The following is a 23067-nucleotide window of genomic DNA, read 5'->3' on the forward strand; positions in this document are numbered from 1 at the left end:
TTAAAGTTCTTTCTTATTAAAATTACAATTATTTTATTGAAAGAATAATGAGGATCTTTTTAATATTCCCTAAAATAGAATAAATAATTTATCCTTAGAACATTTTAAGAGAGATAACTTATTATATAAATGGGGTAATCTTGTATCTTAATTAAATAGATGATGGAGTTACTAGTAGGATAAATTGGGAATTCTATGTATTTGAACAACATATTCTGAAATGAAAAAATTGAAACCTTTATCTTTAACCCAACCATGTGATTTAAAACAAGCCAAAACATGTACTTGCATCTTGTTTCTATATGTTGTATGTATTTTTGGTTTGGGGTTGACTAGATTGTTGACCAATTCTAGGATGTCTACCAAAGGATTGGGAGTTTTGTGAGTGTGGTATCATGCTGACTTGATCTTAATTACTTTTACTTAACCATGGTATGTGATGGTATGCTCTATGTTGAGTGTGTTTATATTGTTGGTTACTATGTTTTAGTGTCTTTGTGGGATAGTGAGATTTATGCTATGAGATACCTGATTTAACCATTCTGAGTCATTGATCAATATTATTGGAATACTTTCTAGTTGCTCGTTGAGAATAAATGGATATTGTGATTTATCTTTGATGCTTTCTAGTTGGTTGCAGAGAACTAATGTGATTATTATGATTATCTTTATTATGATTTCTAGCCACTTGTATAGGACTTAGGTGAATTTTACTATGATTCTATGATTTGTGATTTCATTAGCCTAGGGTGGGAAATCTATATGTAAAGTCGAGAAGTGGCTTGCAATAGGGGCAGAGGCTCTAAGTGGCTGCCAGGGTAACTCATTGTAATTTGTCTAATAAGTGAAAACATTACACTAAATGAGAGTAAAATGAACCTAATAAGAGTCTTTGTATGTTCTCATCCATGCCTTGAGTGCTAATACATACTAGTATGGGAGTAGAGAGAAGGCTTGGTTGTGACCTTGCGTTCATAGTATGCCTTGTTAGTATGAGAGGATACTAGTGGCTACACAACAATCACTAGGGGTCCGTGGTCCTAAAAGACTACCAGGGTAACTCTAGTGTGATTCATGCGATGCCACTTGCCAACTTACATAGTAGGTTTCCTATGTGTCTTGTGTGCCTTTGGGTATAGATTTCAACCTATCTTAGAACCCTTTGAGTTAGAATACTTTTAGGATTTCTTAGACTTAGAGAGTATTTTGATTTTTGGTTTGATATCCTATTTGGGACTTGGGACTATTTTGATATTTGGTTTGATATCCTATTTGGGACTTGAGACTATCTCCTTAGTGTGGTGGGAGTGAGCCATTTAGGTTCCACACGGTCAGGTGGTAGTGCTTTTTCACTCTTACCATTGAGATCTATCCATAGTCATTGTGGTTGGAGCTTCCTTGTCTGCATTTACTTTCATTCTTCTATGTATTATTATGATGGATGGTTATATTTCATGATATGTGTTATATCTTTTATGATGGATGGATGTATCATGTATGGTGGATGGCTTAATTTATTTTTATTGTACTTTGTATCATGGATCTGAGGATGATGATGTATTTCTATTTCTACATATGTATACTCTTTTAAGAATTTCATACCCTATGACATGTATAGTGGATGATTAAGCATTCTAAATTTCATTTTCCAAGAGGCATTTAGAACAAATGTATATTATTTAAAGGACATTGGACTTTTCATTATTATTTCATATGGATGTGGTATTGATGGACTTAGTATTAGTTTAAATTTAAATGTGATTCATTGTCATGAGATCCTTAAAAAATGTAACTTGTTATGTATGCTTTTAGTTGATTGTATGTTATTTCTTCTACTACCATGTGTTTCATGTGTATGTTATTATTTCTTGTTAAAAAAAAGAGTTGGCAAACTTAGTAAAACTTTAGGTTATTTCTTTTGGATCCCTTGGTAGGGCATTACACTATCTTGGTTACTAAGAGGGGAGGGGTGGATCAGTAACCTCAAAAACTTTACCAAAATTAGATCTTAATTGCAATAATCCAAGTATCATTTAGTTCATCAAATTAGATCTAACTACATGTATGAGAAACTGAAAATATAAAAGATTCATAACACTTGAACACAATGATTTGGTGACCCAGAAACCTTACAAATAGAAAGTAAAACTAGGGTGGGGATGATACTCACAAAACTTCAATACTATAGCATAAAGGTTGCATGTCAAGGCTTACAATGATCACTTCTGATGATCTACCCTATTAGGAACAATTAGGACTGCTAGGTCCACCTTGTTAGAGAATTTACAAACACACAATGAAGTATGCACTCTATTAAGAGATTTAAGAAAAGATTGTTAAGTCTACCTTGTTAAAGGATTTGGACTAGTTCACCTATTAGGATGAAATAGAAGATCTCTAACTTACAACTAGATTGATGGTAGAGATTATTTGAAGTGCTAATCACCTTTATGTGATAGATATGAGTTTGTTGCTCCTTTGCTGATATGGCCTTCAATATACTTTGTGTGCTATTGATTCACATTTGCATGCTTCAATTACACATTACTATCATATATTAATACTATTCCACACTTTTCCACACTTGGATATGATACAATACATTACATATATATATATATATCAATCCAATTTACATTATTACAAAGTCAGCCCAAAATCAAGACACCCAGGTTTTGAAGACTAACTTTGTGAAGTTCTAATACTCAGCATCCACTATCACTATTTGGCATCATCATGCATTTAGTAGAAGTAGAAGCTTGGTCCATACTAATCATCTTAGACAGTCTCAAATTTGGTCTACACTAGTGACTCAATAGATACAGTGTAACTTGGTATAAACTGAATTACTCATTTACCATTACTGCATTTGGTAATCACTAATCATCACATAGCTTGGTTAACACTAACTTCACTTCACATGAATTGCTAGCTTAGTAGAAACTACAAAGCTTTCTAACCACTGAAATGCTCAGGTTGAACTATTGGACTTCACACTACCTGATTCTACTTGGTTTGAACTATTGCACTTCGCACTAACTATATTCCCTTGGTAACCATAGGAATGCTCGGTAGGAACTGTAAAGCTTGGTGGCTACTAAATTACATGGAAAAAATTGTAGTCTGCTTAATAAGCTTGGTAGCCATACAAAATCTAAATAAGTGTTGTCACTAATAATAAACTTGACTAAATGTCAACAAGCTTCCACATTTTCATGGTTAGCCTTTGGATCAACAATAGTTACCAAAGCTATATATTCTACTACTTCCTTTTCCTTAACCAATTCAATCTCATTATCTTTATCACAATCATTCAAGAATATTTCCATACTAGCTTTAAGTTCTTCAACTTTATTTGATGGTAAACTCTTTCTAGTTTTTCTTAATCTCTTGGGATATTTAGTTGAAAAATGACCAAATTCTTTACATATCCAACAAAATTTTTTTTCCATACATTCTAGTTCTCTATCTTTGTAAGTAGATCAACACCTTCCTTTATCTTTATGTCTTCTTTGGATCTAGAATTATCTTACCCACTATCCAAATAGCTTTTTGGGCAAGCCCACTAAACTCACTGTCCAAATGATCTTACAATTATTCCTTGTAGAATAATTATGTGTACTATACTTTAACTTCTTTCCTCTATCTTGCCAACTAGAACAATCACTATCAGACCTTGTAGACTAGGTCACAAACATTAGATCCAAGTATCCAACTTTAGATCACATAATAAAACCTTGGCAATGAAGTTTCCTCCACTTCTGCTTTGCTCTTCTTATCTTCACATTCTTCTCTTTGTGTTGCTTACAATCATTCACATTCTTCCTTATATTCCTCATCAAAATAAAGGAAAATGTCATTCCTTTATATTGAATCCATAAAAAAATTCCTTGATTCGGCTATTACACCTTCTCAATTAATTATTATAGGATGACATTAAGAACATGTTACACTTAGCAATAACATTTATCTTTTTCCTTGCAACTTGAATTACTTTCTATACATGTAATATTATGATGAGTAAGTGTATCCATGCCATCACCAACATGACTTCTTCACATATTTAACTTTGGTTTCCTAGAATAATAACTCTACGAATAGATATAACAAGTTTTCTAGAACATGCCTCTATAAACTCTATCTTAGAACAATCTTCACTGAAACTTGTATAACTTCTTCCAGACTTAATATCTTATGCTTTCAAGGTTAGTTGTATATACTAGACACATATTAAAATCTCCCTTTAACCTCACTACTAAAAGTACTCAATGGTCTTTCCATACCAACTTGATCTTTACCACTATTCTTCTATCAAATACCATAAAAAAATGCTATGTTGACATCAATGACAAACACAGTCATGAATGTAACATATCATCATGATAATGATCTAATCATTAGTATTTATGCTTCCAACAATCAATACCTTCTTGATAGAAGGAAGATATCCCCAAGGCCTAGATAGAGCCAATAGAAGACAATTCATATTGTAGGTTATTCCTTATGTTTTGGTGGATGGAATATTGTTCAGGAAGGATTCTGATGGAGTTTTACTAAGGTGTATACACATTGATCAAGTTAGTAGGTTGTTGAAGGAGTTCCACGATGGTCCTTCTAGTAGTCATTTCTCAACTAGGGTTACTACAATGAAGATGACGAGGGTTGGCTATTATTGGCCAACCCTATTCAATAACTTCCATAAGTCAGTGAGGAAATGTGATAAATGTGCTTTCTTCATAGGAAATAAGATATTGGCTTCCCTTCCTCTTCATCCCATTCATTTTGACCAACCCTTTTCTTAATGGGGTTCAAATTTTATTGGTCTAATAAACCCAACCTCTAGTGCTAGTCACAAATGGATCTTGGTAGGTACATATTATTTCAAAAGATGGGTAGAGCTAGTGGCTTTGGAAGATGTAATAAAAGCTTTAGTGGTTGAATTCCTTGATATAATTGTGACCAAATTTGGTGTTTCATTAACTATCATATTTGATAATTCCAAATCTTTTGTTGGAGCTCACATATATTCTTGGTCTCTAGAACATGGGATATATTTAAGCACTTTCTTGAACTACTATCCCCAAGGGAATGGCTTGGCCAAACCCTCCAACAAGAACCTCATTAGAATCATGAAGAGGATAATTAAAGATAACCACAGGTATTGGTATGCCAAGTTGAAGACTGCCCTTTGGGCTAACAAAATTACACCCAAGAGAATAGTAGGGAATTCACCTTTTATGTTTGTATATAGAAGGGAAACTAGGCTTCCTATTTCACTTGAGTTCCCCTCTCTTGAATTGGCTCATTAATTGGAGCTAGAAGAAAATGATCCCATGATAATCAAGTTAGTAGAACTGATTGAATTAGAAGAAAAGAGATAGAAAACTATGCATACACTTGAGACTCATCAGCAATAGGTCAAAAGAAGTTTTGATAAGAAGGCTATAGCTAGAATTTTCAAAGAAGGAGACCTTGTTCTCAAGTGGGATGTAGATAGAGCTAAACCTAGTAGGAACTCCAAATTTGATGCTATGTAGAGTGGTCCTTATATTATCACCACTTGTAAAGAGGCCAATAGTTTTTAGCTATCCATGACTAGTGGTGATGCTTTTCCAATTCCAGTCAATATAATTCAATTTAAGACTTGCTTCTAAAGAAGGTTAATGTTTTCTATACATATTAGAGTAATTCACTTTTCATTTCAAAGAGAGAGAGTTTTGTGGTTTCAGATAGTGTACAAGGTTTCATTTTTTGTGACTCTGGCCTAATGGATTACTCAAAGGCCATTGATATCATGGTTAGAAGGAAAGCACACCCTTTGAGCCACCATGAATGTTCATCATCCCCCCCCCCCCCCCCCCCTTCCAAGATTCAATTATCTAGGGTGATAGCCTTGGCTCACGTTCCTTGAACTTTTCATTTTCCCATGTAGGCCAATGGGGATATGAAAAGGGGCTTTGAATTTTCCCTTTTAGCCCCAAGTCTTTTAAGACTTTTGCACCATATAAAGACTCAAGATGTGATGGTATGGTTATCCCTCTTCACTCAATCATAGGTAATTAATTCATGATAACATGAACGAGTCAGGATCAAAGATGGCACAACTTCATAGCTCAAATGAAAAGTATTCAACTTCAAGTCACGAAGATGCAACTAACCAATTAGGGAAACATCACAAGTGGTTAAGCATAATCTAAGGTCAAGGAAATGATGTAGTGATTTCCTTCATCTCTCATTTACAAGATTAACATCTAGGTTAACATTTTAGAGTGGTGGAGTTGTGATCTTTCCTTTTTCACACAATCACAAGCAGTTAGGCTTAACCATGAATCAAGGTTGTGAGCATGTGATAGGAGGACACATGTCATATTAGACATCCATACATATGCCTCTTGTTCACATAGTCACAAGGAAAATAATATCTCAAGGAAAAAAAATATCTCATCGAATGAAGGCTGATCAATCCAACCAATTTCATTCCCTCGAAGATGAACTTAAAGTTAAATTGTGACCATGTGATAGTCAAACAACTATAGTCAAAATGAGCATTTTTCATCATCAAGAAAGTGTAGGGTTAACCCTAGGTTAGAGTGGCAATGTTTTGATCTTTCCTTGTTCACTAAGTCACAAGAGGTTAGGAGATAACCACAATTTATATTGTGAAGTGGGGAAGCCTTTAGTTGTTTCATCGGATAGTTAAAAGGCTAAACTCCTATTTGGGTTATGATGCTACGATTGTCTTGATCACATGTTCATAGAGTTAGCATTGAGGTTAGAAGATTATGTCATGATTATGCAAAAAGGTAGCACATGTAGGGAAGGTAAGATTGATCATAGGGTTGTAAAAATTTGATGCCATGTTCAGTTTTAGCTGCAAAGGGGCAACAAGTAAGAAATAACTATTTTTACACCATCACATAGTTAGGAGACTATTAAGTCTAAATCACAATGATGGTGTGAAGAGCTAATTACCCATTGCTCATAGGCTTGCAATAGTTAAGGGAATAAAGTGAGGGAAAGGTGCAAAGAAATGAGAAACATAAAATGAAGAAGGTCATGGCTTGGTAGGGTCAAATAATTAATTAGAAAAAAGGGTCACAAAGTCACAAAACAAAGTGATGAGCATGAGTCAATAGAATAGTTGAATATCTAGCAAGGTGGTAGAATTTTTTAATGATATTGGGCCATGTGGAAATTTGATTGTTGAACTAATGATATCTCTAATCTGATGTAACAAAAACATGATTTGATGCATCTCTTTAATGGTGAACCAATTCCTTGATCATCTACAACTACTTTTGATGTTTCCCATGTTTGTTTAATACAAAGGATACTCCATCGGTACTCTGAGTTAGCTAATTATCTAGCTACGTAGTTATGATGGTTGTTTCTATCTCTAAGGTTAGAATTGGTATGAAAGACATTTTTATGCATATGGGCATGCACTCGATCAAACCTCCTTTGGATCAGCAGTGATTTTTCTTTGAGAATTTAATGCTATTAGTTGAAGTTGGCTTAAGGAAGAAGTTTCTCACTTATTCCTAAACTATAAAAGAAAGTTTTATAATCCCTCCAAGGGTCAATATTTTATTTGATTCTATGGTAGTTTTTTCCTATTCTCTACTATAGTAATTTCCCTTTTTCCCATGAATGAATATGATTCTAAATTGTATCTCCTTCTCCCATTAATATATTATGCAACATCTTCTCTCCTTATATTGATGTATTTCTTTCATTCTTCAATTATATGTTGTTTCTATTTATCTATAAGTGATATAGAGTGAATTTATTTCCTTATACCATCTCATTAATTTTTGATCTGTGTGTGATTTTTGGGTTAAGGTTAAGATAGAATCTATGTATCTGAGGATTATATTGATGAGTTGTGTTCCCTTGGTTAGAGATAAGATGAAACAACACTATTTGGTGTATCACCCCCTCTAGATTAGAATAGGTAGTTTTATTTCATGCATTCCTTCTTCCTTATCCTCTCAAGAATAATTAGATGCACCATGATATTGTAATGTTCCAAATGGGAAGAGTACTTCTGAGAGTGTGGATGAATCAAAAGTACACAATTTTTATCCTTTTAAACTCTTATTAATGCATATTTGAAAAACAATTTGCATGCATGTAAACATATAAACAAGCATTAAATGAAAGCATACATCAACACATAACACAAAGATTTGGTAATCTAGAAACCCTCATGAAATAAGAAGGTAAAATTGGGGTGGGGATGACACCCACAAAAATTACTGCAGCAATGAGTTCAACCACTTTTGATGTTCTACCCTATGAAAGGTCTACCCTATTAAAGGCTTTACATTGTGTCAATAGTGACTTGGTTAAAGGGTTTACAAACACTTACATGAAGTGTCGCCCTGTTAAAGGATTTACAATAGGTTGTTAAACCCACCTAGTACATAGGATTTTCATGACCTTCTCCAAAGGTTCTCCTATCTAGTTGTTAAGCTAAGCTATCACCATAGGATTTCAAACTCTAATATAATTGTGACAAAGTATTAGAACATTTAACCTAATTGAATACAATCTCAAATTTCTTGATTCAAGTATAAGATATAATCTTCCTGTTTTGATCCTTGCTTGATCTGATCTCTATATGTACTCCTTGTCCCTTGTGCTATTCTAATCAACTTAATATGAAACTATTGCTCTGTTCCTCTAAGTCTTTTCTCTTCACACTAAAATTTTGCTATATTCTTCCCCTTATGTTGTTTTCATCCACACATGCAATGATGCATTCATTCTCCTTATAAAGAATGTGAATACTTAGGGTTAGGTATGGATCTATGATCCATATTGAATCTCAAATTCTTGCTCATACTTTACATTTTTCTTATTGGTTGCATGCCTTCACCATTTTTCTAAATGCAGATTGCATAGGGAATGTAAATGATTCATCCTTATCCTTTTTCTCCTTCAAAATTTCTCTAAGTTGGCTCCAAAAATGGTTCACATCTTAGTTTGCACAAATACAAACTCTTATGTTGATCTTGCATTGCTCGACACATGAAGTATTACTAATGCTTGGCACATACTATTTTTGGATTGCTCGACATCAACTACATTTTTTTTTCTCAACATATGTTGTTCTAAATTGCTCAGCATCTGAATGATTTTGTTACTCAGCACATGAACAATTCTTGTATTGCTTGGAACATACTACATTGTGATCTTCTTGACACTAACTGTGACTCGATACCTATTGAAATTCTTTGCTCGACATCTATTTTGTACTCGGATGTATGATAAAAATGGTTTAGTGTGTTGACACTCATTTGTCAATACTATTTATTTGACCAACAATCTCCCCCTTTGACATGAGTGTCAAAAACACTTAACTAAGCTTTGGTGATCCTAACCTTATTGTGTACATTCTTTACTTGCTCAGCTTATGACTCACCCTAAGTTGATTATTCTTTTGAAAATGAAATTCTATGCCAATGTGCCTAATCCTCTCCATCCTTTGACCCATTTCTGCATTCTAAGCCTGTATGTTGTATCTAATCTATGTGATGTCCCTGTATTCCATGTGATTACCAAAATTTTACATCTCTCCTTCACTCCTTTATTCCTTGTCTCCCCATTTTCGACTATTTATAATTATTCCACTTTATTCTCAAAATGAGTGAAAGAATGGAGTGGAAGAATGTAATCAAAATGATCAAAATTTGTCAAAATTTGTTAATTACCCATAGTATCTACTTATCTCCTCCTTTGCCTATTACCCCCCCTATAATATATCTCCCCCTTTTTGACACTAATGTCAAAGGGTCCTATGGATTAATACCATGTTTAGCCAAAAATGAGTTGTTAACCTCTAGGAGTATCTTTAGAGTTGTATCCAAATTGTTTAATGCAATATCCAATGACTTGTGTTGGATTGCAAGCTCTTCTACTAGGTATACAAGTCCTTCATGTGTAGAAAGATTGGGATCTTTCTTTAGGACTATCTCTACATACATCTGCTCCTTGTGGAATACCTTTACATTGGCTTGGGTTTTATATTAGGCTCCTCTATTGTTAATATAGCTAGTTCCCTTTGAGTGTGAAGTGTGTAAACAAAATGCTTCTCACTTTGAGATGGATTAGTTGGGAGTTGCATACTAGAAATATTTAGATTTCTTTCCAAGCTCAATATCTTTTGGCTAGTTTCTTGTGTGAATTGGAAAAATCACACAATTTGTTGTAGAGGGAGAATATATTCCCAAGTATGATTTTGACTTTATCTATTTTCTTAGCCAGGTCAACTTGTCCCAAAATAATGTCATTTGATATCTTTTGATTGACCTTACCTTGGAATTTATTCTCTAACCATTCAATTAGTTTGGCATTGGTGTCATGGTCCTCATTTGTCACCTAATCAGCTATATCTAATAGTTGTTCTATAATTGGTCTTGACTTATTTGGAGACTGTAGGTTGAAGGCATCCATGAATATGTCCTTGATTTCATTTAATGCTTTCCTATATTTATAATCCTTTCTAAGTGCATATTGTCTCCTTCTATCCAATGAACTTTGTATCTCATTCATCTTTTCTTCTGTGAGAGTGTTGAATTCATAGTAGGGTATCTTTATTTCTTCATCAAGCTCAAGAATTCCATAATGAAGTTTCCTAGATACTTTTGTAGAGCTCAAGCCTGGTGTTCTAATTTGCAATGCTAGTATTTTAGTGCTCAGCTACTGAAGAGTTTGAGTGGGAGTACCTATTTTGGGTAGTTCAACCAAAGTTTGTATTGTAGATTGCTCCTTATCTTTTGTCTCTTCTTTCTCTTTAGCTTGTTTCTCTTCTATTTTAATTTTGGCTAGGGGTGTACCTATTGATTATACTCATTTTCCTTTATCATCTCCTAATGTTGCACTCAACTCCTGAAGTACTTGTGTGATTTCTTTTGGTGGAGATAGAGGTGGAAGGAGTAGAAGTCTAGTAGATTGTGTGGTCATAGGTGGTTCTTGTGTTTGCACCTTGACTTCCTTTGATTTCACTACTACCTTTTGCAACTCATCAACACTAACCAGTATTGGACTTGAACATAGTCTGGCTTCTTATGTTGATTGGTCAAGGATATTTGCTAGATCCTTTATAGTTAATGGATTAATGTTTTGACCTAAAGTATCAACAACATCCTTTATCTTGATTGTCTCTATAAATGTGATGGTAGAATGAGGAGGGGTAGGAGGTGGTAGTTGTGTGTCCTACACACTCTATTCTTATTCCTCATCTATCCCCTTTTCCTCTTCTTTACTCATTTCTTCCTCCTTTTCTTCTTCATCCTTCTTTTCTTCCTCCACTTTCTTCTCTTCTAGCTTCTTCTCCTCTATTTTTTTCCTTCTTGCTTCTTTTATTTCCTTTGTTTTGGCACTTGCTTCTATCTTGTATTCTTCATCAAATACATCATCAATTTTCTTGTAAATAATATTCCACACTTTTGTGGATTTTCCCACAACCTCTTGAATTTTTTTTTTGTAGAATACTAAATGCCCTATATTTGGAAGTAAATCTATTGTTGTGCCTCTTGACTACATTTTTTATTTGACTTTTAGTCAAATCAGGAAACATTCTTGCTAAGGTAGACTCCCTTATTTCCTTCTTAGTTTGCAAACAAAAATGCCATTTATCTTCTACCATCTTATATAATTCCTTTGGCAATGAGATATCCAATTCAAGATGTGTATGTTTATATTCTACCATCATACTATAGATAGATTTCTCTATTTTATTTTGCTCATCCTTTGTGAGCTTTTTAAAATCTACATTCTTCAAATCATTCAAGCCACCATTCCTAATCTTAGCACATAGTTTGTCAATTGAAGACTTAGGTGGACGACTTACCACTTTAAATTGGCTATTGTCTCCTAATTATGTCCTTTCTTCATCTAAATTAGGTTGAGCCACAAATTTTCTTCTTTTCTCTGGCTCATCTGTAGTCTTCTTAGTGGATATCTTCCTTTTTTTTGCCTCTTCTTTTGCCTTAGGAGGTGCTTTTGCCTTTTTTTTGGTGACCTTGGTTTGGATGGATGTTTCCTCGGCTTGTTCTTCCTTGGCACTCTCATCCTCATCTTTCTCATTGTCATCCTCTTCTTTATCATTACTTATTTGCTTTGCTTCTTCTATAGTACCTATCTCTCCAATATCTACCCCAAATTTCTTCTTGAGATTTTTTACAAGCTTGTCCTTCTTCTTGACTATTGTTGATGTCATGAGGTCTGTAACCACCCTTGATTTGACAACATCATATATCCCAAAGTGCTTTGTGGTTTTATCAGTTTCCTCTACAAGAAATGTTGTAATAGCTGCTCAAGCTTGATCCACATCAAGTTCATAACCTAGTGGTCTAAGACATCTAACTCTAGGGATGACTGCTTATATGTAAGTATAGTCAATATCCACTAGAAAGAAAATGTCTTTTTCATGTTGCTCCACCAATGAAATTGGAATTCTCACTCTCTATTTCATGGATTGTTTAAAGTCCTCAAAATAAATGGTCATTTGGGCATCAAAACTTTCACCCATTTGATCAATGAATCCATTTATTTGGTCAACAATAGTATTATTTGGATCCCATCTCACCTTGCCTACTAAGGCGAATTCTTTCATAATGTAGAAAAACATACAAACCAAAATTGAGCCAAATTTGCATTAAGCCCCTTTTGATTTCCTTATGGCTCCCAAGTTTTCATAGATTTTCTACATCATCAACTCTGCAAGATCATAAGTATGATCCTTTTTCACTAGCTTGTAGGAAACATCTATTGCTATGTAGGGTACATTGTTCAACGTGTTGGATTGGTAGAATTTGTGAGATATAACCCTTACAGCAAAATCTAGTAGGGGTTCTGTGATGGTGTCTATTGTCATTCCCCTATTATTCCATTTTGCCCCTATATTCTTCCCTATGGCTTCCTTTTTGTCACTTCTTAGGGTCTTTAGCCAATCTAGGGTTGGAATACTAGTAACCCTATGTATAGTTTTCTTTGTAAACTTTACTAGCCTTTTTTCTAACAAAAAAGCTCCATCATAGATTCTGCTCAACACAATGCATATCCATTCTATTTTAAAGATAATAGGGAAAACTAGGGCTTTGGTCAGACCCTTCTTCTCAACTATGGAGAATTCATCTTTAAGTTTCCCATTTTCACAGATTTTATCAAATGCATTAAAAATCTCCAAATCTCCTATTGCTCCTATGTTATAGTTGTAGCATTTGCATACATCTTGAACCATTACTACTTTATCAAGAATCACAGATAGGGCACTAGCAGGATCATTTTTGTAGACAACCTTTGGGATTGTCTTGAACTCAGGTTGTTTAACTTCATTGCTAACTAATTGAATTTGCAAATCTTCCTTTCCCTTTGTAGACTTAGAACCAAATGCAATTTCTAACCAAACTAGGGTTTATTGTTTAAACAAACTTTTCAAACTATGTAACTCAACACTTGAATGAAATAACTGGTAAATCGATGAAATGGAGTTGGGTTGCTATTGAATTGCTGCAAATCATCTTTTGATCATTGGAAAGTCACTCAATCACTCTGCTAGTCTTCACTCTTTGTTTGAATGATCAAAAAATGAACAATTTTCATTTTTATTAGGCTTGAAACCTAGCATTTACTGCATTCATGCTTACAATTTTCACTCAACTTCCAAAGGATTTTCCAACTCAACATCAACTCTATTTTATTGACTCAGTAGCTACTATCTCATTTCACTCGACATCTATTGATCTTGTTAATTTCTCGGTAGCCATTATCAATTCTTACTCGATAGCTACTAATTTGTTCAACTCGACATGTACTGGTAACTTGACATCATATGACATCTTAAATTATGCAAATTTCTTCTTTACAATGCTCCTATGTTCTTTTGGGCTGATGTATGATACATCTTTATATGTATCAACCCCATGTGCCTTTCTAGTGCTTAGTTTGATGAGGTTTGATCACTTGACCTCTTGGGTGAAGTGATCTCTCCATTTGATGTGTTGCATTCACCTTTCTTTTTCCATGTCTTCTTCATATCATCCCTGATATGTTCCACATCAACTTTTTCTTTTCCCTTGTTAACTTTAGTCTTGGGTGCCTTGACCTTTGTTGGACAGTTCCTGCTAATATGACTAGTCTTCAAGTAACTAAAACATGTGGTTTGTTTCAACCATCTGCTATAGTTCCCCTTGAAGTGTGTTCTTATGAAATTCTAAGGTACATGACCATATTATTGATAGTAGTGACAACTTTTCCTTGTATTGTAGTCCCAATTGTAGTGATGTACATGATTGATTCCTCTTGCAGGCTAATTAGGTGTCCACATAGGCTTTGATCTACATTCAAATGCTCTATGTCCATATTTTTTGCGGTTGTAGAAATGAACCTCAAATCTTGGTGTCCTCATGGTCTTGGTTTTGTAGTTTTGTGTTAAATGTCCTTGCTTTTTTCACTTGTGATAGAAATTTGCATTTGTAGGCGTATCATGCTGATGACTGTTCTTTCTTCTGAACACATTAGAGGTATGTCCCTTTTTTCCATAGAAATGACAAGTAGGTTTAGTTTTCTTACCTTTTTTGCTTCTTTCTTCGTAGCCTTGGATGATTCTCCTTGTTTAGTGCTGATGTAGCGAAGTCCTGAAGTATCATTACTAGCCCTTGGTGATTTCAGCAATTGCTCAAAGTAGTTGATTGCCTCATTGGGTTTGTTGAAATTTTTTGCTATTTCCTTTTCTCTCTTCAATTCATTTTGCAATTGTTCATTTTGTATCTTCAAGGTGGAGATCTCAATATCCTTCATGTTTAGCTCATGATGAGCATTCATCATCTGGCTTAAGGTGTCTAACTGCACATTTGAAATCTTTTCAAATTTTTCTCTTGTTGTGTTCTACTATGGCCTTCTCTTCAATAGCTCTTTTCTTTTGTTCAGTCACTTCACAAAGCATTATGGCTTGTGATTCTTGTTCAAGCTCGAGTAATTTGATTTCTTTAGCTTGTGCTCTACTTTTCTCCATTAATTCTGCTATTGCTACATCAAATTCCTTGGAGTCTCCATTGGAAAAGACTTGTGAGGTGTCAATCTCCTTGTAGTGTATGTCATTTTCAGCTATGGCTATCTCCTTTCTTCTTTTCAAATATTTTCTTAGTTCCTCCCTAGATTCCTCTACTTTATGTAGATCTAGTTGCACATAAATCACCTAATTGTCAATGATCTTCCCAAGTTTGAAAACTTCCATCTTATAAAATTTTTCTCCAAGCTATTAGGCTTTTTCTTGTGAAAACCAGAGCTCTAATACCAATTTTTGGAATGTTCCAAATGGGAAGAGTACTTTTGAGAGGGGGAGGTGAATCAAAAGTGCACAATTTTTATCCTTTTAAACTCTTATTAACACATATCTGAAAAACAATTTGCATGCATGTAAACATATAAACAAACATGAAATGAAAGAATGCATCAACACATAACACAAAGATTTGGTAACCCAGAAACCCTCTAGAAATAAGAAGGTAAAACTGGGGTGGGGATGACACCCACAAAAATTATTGCAACAATGAGTTCAACCACTTCTGATGGTTTTTCCTGTGAAAGGCCTGCCCTATTAAAGGCTTTACACTGTGTCAATAGAGACTTGGTTAAAGGATTTACAAACACTTACATGAAGTGTCACCCTATTAAAGGATTTACAATAGGTTGTTAAACACCCCTAATACATAGGATTTTCATGACATTCTCCAAAGGTTCTCCTATCTAGCTATTAAGCTAACCTATCACCATAGGATTTTAACCTCTAATACAATTGTGAGAGAGTATTAGAACATTTAACCTAATTGAATGCAATCTCAAATTTCTTGATTTAGGTACAAGATCTACTCTTCCTATTCTAATCCTTGCTTTATATGATCTCTATATGTACTCCTTGCCCCTTGTGCTATTCTAATCAACTTAATATGAAATTGCTGCTCTGTTCCTCTAAGTCTTTTCTCTTCACACTGAAATTTTGTTATATTCTTCCCCTTATGCTATTTTTTTCCACACATTTAATGGTGCATTCATTCTCCTTATAAAGAATGTGAAGACTTAGGGTTAGGTATGGATCTATGATCCATATTGAATCTCAAATTCCTGCTCATACTTTGCATTTTTCTTATTGGTTTCATGCCTTCACAATTTTTTTGATTGGTTGCATGCAAATTGCATAGGGAATGTAAATGATTCATCCTTATCCTTTTTTTCCTTCAAAATTTTTCTAATTTGGCTCCAAAAATGGTTCACATCTTAGTTTGTGCAAATAAAAACTCTTATGTTGATCCTGTGTTGCTCATCACATGAAGTATTGCTGATGCTTGGCACACATTGTTTCTAGATTGTTTGGCATCAACTAAATTTTCTAGTTTTCTTGACACCCATTATATCCTGTATTGCTTGGCATATGTTGTTCTGAATTACTCAACATCTAAATGATTTTTTTACTCGGCACATGAACAATTCTTGTATTGCTTGGCACATACTACACTGTGATCTGCTTGGCACTAACTATGACTTGACACCTATTGAAATTCTTAGCTTGGCATCTATTGTGTACCCGGCATGTATGATGAAAATGGTTAAGTGTGTTGACACTCATTTGTCAATAATATTTATTTTACCAACACATGATAGTAAGAAATTCAGTCTTCCCCAAAGACTCGATCTCTAATTGCAAAGTCCCACACTTTTGAGATTGTTTCCTTGTGACTCAAGGTTGCCTTTAGGTAAAAAAAACTTCAGGCAAGGGTACAAAATTTTGCATCAATAGTAATTTCTATAACATTCACAAAGAAAATTAGAAGTTTGATATCGAGCTAACAATTACATGGCCTCTTATTGTGGTAGTAGAAGCTACAAATTATGTTTCTCTTTTTTGACTAAAAAGACTTGCAAGTTCTAATAACAAGAACGCTCTTCCTCTAGGCACAAGTAGTCTTATCATAATTGGGCTCTTTCATATTCTTCTTAAGAATAAAAGGCCAATTCATTAGATCTTAGCTTCTCTTGGTAAAAGATATGGGCTAGTTATGCATGTCAAATTTGGAAGCCTCCCTATTTTGATAATAATCTTTTCAAATTTAATGAGGAGTGTTTCATAGTGAATGCCAAGGCTTTGGGATCCAAGCCTTAGCTTTGGAAAGGGAAGCATTTGGGCTAAAATTGTTCAATGGTTTCTTGGGCTACATATAGCCCCTTCTCAAGAATTTCTCAAAGGATTTGTGTTCTTGAGCTTCTCTCTCCCAAGAGAATCTAGTCTTTTTCTCCCAACAGATCCCAACAACTTCTCAAAGGAGTTAGTTCTTTGTTTAAGTAGGCTCAGCTACAAAATAGTGTTAACATGAAGAGGTTCTTCTCCTTCTTGAACTTCAAGATTCTTATGTCTATGATCATTAATGAGAAGTATTTTGGAGAGGAGTCAAGGGTCTCAAAGGAGATTATTTCCAAGAAGATTGAGGAGTCTTTTGTGTATCATGGATGTGTTAATATTGGGGAATATTCCCTAGTTGAAGTGGCCTGATTTGCAAGGGTATACAAGGGAAATGATCAAGGTACAATTACATTTGGACTTGTGTATGTAGAAAATATTACAGAACCTCATCCATCTATAGCCACTTTTTCTACCATAAATATAGGTTTGTGAAATATCACTTCAAGGCGGTGGTAAACCCATCAAAGACCCAAAGATAAATATCCAAACTAATCATTGACCAGGCTACCATTAGTGATTACTTTAGATATTTATCTTCCACTATTTTTTTTTTAAACAAATCATGTTGGTCAAAATTTTGACCAATTCATTAGTCATGGGTTTGGCATGCTGGTCACTCAAGGGCCAACAATGGTCAAACTTTCTACAATTTTTGGTGGACATTTTGACCAAGATTGGTCACAATTGTGACCAATGGTCCTCACAACAAAAAAATCCATTTTTTACCAAATTTTTGGTTGAAATTTTTACACATACAAGAATTGGTCAAAATTTTGATGAAAAAAATAGTGACATAGTAATTGGTAAAAATTTTGACCAATATGGGTCAAAAATTTGGCCAATATGGGTAAAAAATTTGGCCAATTTTCATCAAAAAATGAGTCAAAATGTACTAGTGTAAGGTTGACCTAATAGTCATTTGTAAATCCTTTAACAAGGTGACATTTTAAGGGAATGTTCTAAAGTCCTCTAACAAGGTCACTCCTAACAGGGTGATCTAAATCCTTTAATAGGGCCACACCTAATAATGCATTTTGTAACCTTTAATAGGGTTGGCTTCTAACATAGCTCACTTCAAAGGAGTGAAAAGCGGTAGCATGTTACTTGGTAGTTTTTCCAAAATTGGGTTTCCACATTAAATATTGGTGTCAAAAATTTGTGTGGATATTTTTTTATCTATTTATGCTACTTACTATTTTAATTTTGATGTTTATTGTTAATTGTTATGTCATTCTACAAGTTGGTACTTATTGAACATATAGCTAAAATGAATGATTAAGTTGAATGGTGATGAATAGTTTCATTTGATATGTTACTTATGAGTTTGACTAAGTTTGTTAGATTTGTTAATATTTATTTTTATACATATGGATATAAGGATAATTGATACACCCTCCTTCTTATTTATTCTAAATATTGTAACAATTGGTATCAAAGCATTGGTGATTGTGAGAAATTTTGAAGGACTTGAAGATAAAGATCAATATGTATAGGAGATTGGTACCAAAGTTGAGCAAGGATAATTTCTCAGCAAGGAAAAGGATGATGAAGATGCATCTATGTAGTATTGGATAGGTTGCACTTTTATATCTAGAGAATGTATACATTTAAGTTCCTAGACCTATCGTAGTTGAGAAAACAAAAGAGAATAAAGAGTATAACCAAATAATGACTAAGTTCACATCCTCCTTGAGTTATTCTAGATTTATAGAAGTGAAAGACTTTGAAAATAAAAATAAAGTATGGGACAAGTTGACATTGATCATGAAGGAGACACATATATGCTAAGAGCTAAGGCATAAAGATTAAGAGGGAAGTTTGATGACATGAAAATGAAAGAAGAGCATGTGTCACAATATATTGGAAGAATCAAAGATGCGGTGAATGCAATTAGGAGTGCTAATGGTATCATATATGAGAAAACAAGATCAAAAAGGTATTGAGAACTTTACTTCCTATATATTCTATTAGAGTTTTTGCAATACAAGAACTTAGGTGTACACCTAGAAATGATCTAACTTTGGATAGTCTAGTTGGTAGACTAACACCTTCTGAGTTGGAAATTTTTGATAGTTCCACACATACTTATATTGAAAGAGATTTCAAAGAAAAACTGATTCTTGATGAATCTAGAGGAAATAAGAAAAGAAAGCATGTGAATAGTGATAGTGAATTAGATGATGAAACATGATGAACTTGGGCATTATTGGCTAGAAGGCTACAAAGAAGAAAGGGAAAATACAAAGGTAAACTCCCTATCATTTATTTTACATGTAACAAGGTTGATCATATTGTACCAAGGTGTCTTGAAAAAGAAGATGAGGATGAAAGGAAGGATAATAAATATTGAGGAAGGAAAGACAATAGAAAAAACCAAGGAACTAGAGGCTAAAAGGGAAAAGGTAAGAAATCTTGCTACATTGTTAAAGAAACTACAAATAGTGACACTAATGAGAATGATAAAGAAGTTTTCTATGTTTCTATGAAAGATGAATCAAATGATGATATAAATAAGAAAACTACTTTGATCTCACATATAAGAAAGAATAATAGATGGATAATTAATAGTGGATGTTCACATCACATCACTGGTGATACAAGTAAGTTTGATATGATGGTACATTATCATAGAATTAGTGTCAATTTTGAAAATGATGCACCATGTTATGTGAAAGGTAAAGGATCAATTATACTAAATGATAAGATCAAGTGCAATAATGCATATTGGGTTGAAGGTTTGAAATAAAAATTGTTGAGTGTGGCACAATTGACCAGTTCAAGTTATAGAGTTGAAATTTAGAATATGAAAATAAAGATCTATGATGTTGTAGGTGAGCTAATTGTAAGTGGAGAGAAAACTAGAGGTAATTTTTTCTATGTAGACTTATCTAATGAAACTTGTTTGTTTTCACGATTTGAAGATGATTGGCTAGGGCATAGGAGATTGTGTCATGTGAATTTTGATAATCTTGTTGAGATTAGTAAGAAGAAGAGAGTAAGAGGATTTCCAAAGTTGAGTAAGTGTGATAAGGTTATGTACAAAATTTATGAATTGGGAAAAATGAAAAAGTCTAGTTTCAAAAGAAAAATTTACTCTTCTAATGATAGAGGTATCATAAGGCAAACGTATTGACCTAGAAATCCACTAAAAAATGGTATACCTAAAAGAAGTAATAGATCTATGATGGATTGAGAAAGAACACTAATGAGGAAAATAAAGTCTCACCAGAATTCTAGAGAGAAGTTGTAAGTACTATTATTTATACCTTGGATATAGTACAACTCAATAAAGATACAAATGAAACACCTTTTAAACTTTGGTATGGTCATGCACCTAATGTGGATTACTTCAAAGTCATTGGAAGCATATTTTATATTTTGAAAGATACTAGAAAAGGTAAACTCAATCCAAAAAGTGATGAAGGAATATTCCTAGAATATTCCACAAAGTGTAAAGCTTACAAGTGTTTGAATTCCAATACTAACAAAACTATGGAAATTGCAAATGTGGGAGTTGATGAATTTGTAGAAAAGAATAAATCTAAATGCAACAAAGAACCTAAAGATTATTTATATTTCTATGAAGGAGAACCTCATGCCATACCTAAATTTGAGAAATCAACTGAAGAAATACATATTGAAGACATCACTGAGTGTCAATAGAGGAGTATTGCCAAGAAAAAACAACTTGTTGAGCATTAGAATGTTGAATCTAAGTAATAGATAGTGACTACAAACCAATAGATGGATGAACATCTGACATAGAGAAAGATAAAACAAGAGGAACATAAGGAGATTGAACATGCTGAGCCAACTTATCTACAGCAAGAAGTAAGAAGATCTAAACCTTAGAAAAGTATGTAAGAATACATCATAAACTAGATCAAACCATTGAAAATAAATATTTAGGAGTTATGACAAGAAACAGATTGAAGAATGATACATGTTTATAATGTGATTTTGAACCTAGAATAGTTAAGAATACATTTGAGAATGAAGATTGGATAAGATCTATGAATGAAAAAAATAATCAGATTGAAAAGAGAAATACATGGACACTACTACCTAGACCAAAGAATAAGAATGTGATTGGAACAAAGTGGGCATTCAGAAAAAGCTAAATGAGAAAGGTGAAGTCACAAGGAATATGGAAAGACTAGTTTGTAAGGGATATGCACAAGAAGGAGGAATTGATTATGGAGAGACTTTTTCTCGAGTTGCAAGGTTTTATGGAGTAAGAAATCTACTTGCATAATCTTCTTACAAATTTTTTAAGTTTTATAAAATGGATGTGAAGTCTACATTTCTTAATAGGATACTAGAAGAAGAAGCCTACATTGAACATTTTAAAGGATTTGTTGAGACTAGCAACAAAAACATCATATGTAAGTTAGAAAAATATTTGTATGGTTTGAAGGAAGCCCCTAGAGCTTAGTATGAAAGGTTACATAATTATTTGACAAAGATTGGTTTTGCAAGAACTAATGATAATGGGAATTTGTACCTAAAAGGTGAATATGAGAACAAGGTATTGTTAGCTGAAATGTTTCTTGATGATATCATATTTGGAGGACAACATTTGTTGTGTAAAAAATTTGCAGATGAAATGAAGAAAGAGTTTGAGATATCAATGTTTGCAAAGATTAAATTATTTGTTGGTATAAAAATATATCAAAAGAAAGGTGGAATATACATTACATAATCAAAGTATATCAAAGAGATACTAAAATTTTTTGGTTTGGAAGATTCAAGACAAGTTGGAACACCTATGGCCTCTAGACATAAACTCTCAAATAATGGTGATTTTGCAAAGGTGAATCAATCATTGTACAGATCAATGATTGAAAAATTACAATTTTTTGTTCTTAGAAACCAAACATTACATTCATAATTGGAATTATTGCAATATTTTCTACTTATCCTAAGGAGAATTACATAATAGTTGTGAAACAGATAATGAGATATCTAAAATAGAGAGAAGACTATGGCTTAGGGTACAACAAGAATGACAAAGGTGAACTGAAGGTATATATAGATGTTGGTTGGGTCCGAAATGTTGATGATAGAAAAAGCACTAGTGGAGGGACTTTCTTTCTAGGAAAGAGGCTGATATCATGGACAAGCAAGAAGTTGAACTATATTTCACAATCTAAAATAGAAGTTGAGCATATTGATGCATTTGTAAACGGTTCAAATACTGTATGGACTAAAAAATTATTAAAAGGTATGAAGGAAGAGATTACTAAACATGTAGTGATCTATTGTAATAATACAAGTGTAATAAAAATTTCAAAGAATCATGTGATACATACAAAGACAAGGCATATTAAGATCAAATATCATTACTTGAGAGAGTTAGTGCAAGATAAAGAAGGGAGGCTTGAATATGTGAACACAAAGGAGCAAATAGTTGACATATTCACTAAGGTACTACCTAAAGAAGCACATGAGTACTTAAGATGCAAGTTAGGGGTCATTCCCCTATCTAAAAAATTTGAGAAGAGATGTAGCATTGCATCAAATGTTGTTATCAAAATATATTACATATTGATGCAGGAAATCACACTTTAGGATTTTCTTAAAGGTGTAGAGTGAGCTGAAGTAATGAGTAGAGCTGAAACAAAAGTTGTTACCTAGTGACAAAGGAATAAATGTTATAGATCAAAAATTGGTGATATTTTCATAAAAATAGATTTGTTTGACAATGAACCTAATATGGCGACTAAAATAGATTTGGAATTATTGTTAAAGAGGGAGAGAAAGCTATATGTAAAGAGGAAGATGTATGGAAGTTATGATTTCTGTCAGTAAGTGAGAGAGTA

This window comes from Cupressus sempervirens, chromosome 5, assembly GCF_028749045.1.
Source record: "Cupressus sempervirens isolate cs-2001-9-10 chromosome 5, ASM2874904v1, whole genome shotgun sequence".
Lineage (NCBI taxonomy): Eukaryota > Viridiplantae > Streptophyta > Pinopsida > Cupressales > Cupressaceae > Cupressus > Cupressus sempervirens.